The sequence below is a fragment of the Henckelia pumila genome, chromosome 3, assembly GCF_033568475.1.
Source record: "Henckelia pumila isolate YLH828 chromosome 3, ASM3356847v2, whole genome shotgun sequence".
In the NCBI taxonomy this organism is placed as follows: Eukaryota; Viridiplantae; Streptophyta; class Magnoliopsida; order Lamiales; family Gesneriaceae; genus Henckelia; species Henckelia pumila.
Window position 1 is genome coordinate 195,257,987 of NC_133122.1, and position 1,932 is coordinate 195,259,918.

Sequence of the window (1,932 nt, forward strand, 5' to 3'; positions counted from 1 at the left end):
CAGACCAAGCATCATCAGGCTAACCATAGCAGCAAACCTGTTTGAAATTAAGCCTGCTATCATTCAAATGGTGCAAAACACAGTCCAATTTGGTGGGATGACAATCGATGACCCATATGCTCACCTGAAAAATTTTCTAGAAATCTGTGACACTTTTAAGATGCAGAGAGTTTTTGATGACGCTATTCGTTTGTGTTTATTCCCTTTTTTTTTAAGAGATAAAGTTAAAGCATGTCTAACAAATCTACCTGCAGATTCCATCACTACTTGGGATGATCTCACAAAGGCATTCTTGACCAAATATTTTCCACCGTCCAAATCAATGAAACTCAGAGCTGACATTACAACATTTGCTCAAGGCGAACAGGAAACACTCTATGAAGCATGGGAGCGTTATAAAGATCTACTGAGGAGATGCCCACATCACCAACTACCAGACGGTCTTGTGGTACAAAATTTTTATTATGGTCTTCCTCACTCGAATAGCACCATGTTAGATGCATCTGCAGGTGGAAATTTGTTACGAAAATCACCAGAGGACGGATATGAGTGAATTGAGGAGATGGCATCCGGTAGCTATCATCCTCAATCTGAGAGGAACGCAGCCAGGAGACCTGCAGGAATGCATCAAGTTGATGTATTCACCTCAGTAGCAGCTCAGCTTGAAGTCATGAATAAGAGGATTGAAGAGCTAACTCTAGGGAAGTCTGTGATGCGTATTCAAGAAGTGTGGTGTGAGAAATGTGGTGCTGAACACTTCACAAAAGAATGTCAGACAGACAATCCTTCATATCAGCCAAAGGGAGGAATGGTGAACCATGTGGGAAATCAGAACCGCCCTAGGAATGATCCATTCTCGAACACATATAATCCAAGGTGGAAACAACATCCGAACGTTTCGTGGGGAAGACAGAATAATAGGTCATATGGGAATCAGAAGTATGGAAGACAGCCTCAAGAATAGAAATCAAGCATGGAACAGATGATGCAGAAGTTCATATCATCCACTGAGACCCGAATGCAGAATCAGGATGCATCGATTAAGAACTTGGAAAATTAAATAGGGCAGTTAGCTAAAGCATTGTCCAGCAGAAAGATGGGTACTTTGCCAAGTGACACGGAAAAAAAATCCAAAAGAGCAGGTCAAAGCAGTTGAATTGAGAAGTGGGAAGATAATTGAGGGTGAGAAACAAGGCGAGAAAGAATCAAAACCAGCTACACCAAGGAAAACTGCAGGTAAGTCTTCTGATTCTACACAACCACCCACATCACAGTCAAATATTGTTATTCCACCACCTTTTCCTGCAGCTCTCAAGAAGGCCAAGGTGTCATAACACCTGTGACAACACCTTCTGCAAAATCTCTAGAAACGAAAGTTGAACAGCTCACTGATGAGAATGAGGATGAGGACAGTGAAGTAATTGAAGTTGGTAATAATGTACCTAATAAAATTCAAAAGTATCATCCAACTTCACAGGTCATTGAAGATGTACATGGAGACATGCAAACCCGAAGGAAAGAGAAGGTAGATTACAGGAAAAATGGCTGGAATAATCTGCATGAGCTCTACGTATTCTCAGGTAAGATTTTCATGCTTTGTGTCAAACATTGAACCCAAAAAGGTTGAAGAAGCCTTGAAAGATGAATTTTGGGTCAATGCTATGCATGAGGAGTTAGAAAAGTTTGTTAAGAATGATGTTTAGAATCTGGTTTCGTGTCCTAATCATGGTAATGTACGACTATTTTAATTACAAGTACTGAATATTTTCATATTACTCCTCGTGGGATCGACATTTTACTCATTCTTTACTAAAACTTGACAACCGTGCACTTGCGAGTGTAAAATTCGCAACAAGTTTTTGGCGCCGTTGCTGGGGAGTAAATTTTTTATTTTTATTTTAGTCTTTTTACCAATTAGTCTAGATTTTAATT

General features: G+C 39.9%; 1 non-coding gene across 1 annotated transcript; it reads right to left on the minus strand.

The window, feature by feature from the left end:
* Positions 1 to 325: 325 nt before the first annotated feature.
* Positions 326 to 432, minus strand: LOC140894036 (small nucleolar RNA R71). The gene has a single exon (XR_012153590.1). It is a non-coding gene; the product is annotated as a small nucleolar RNA R71 (small nucleolar RNA).
* Positions 433 to 1,932: the final 1,500 nt, after the last annotated feature.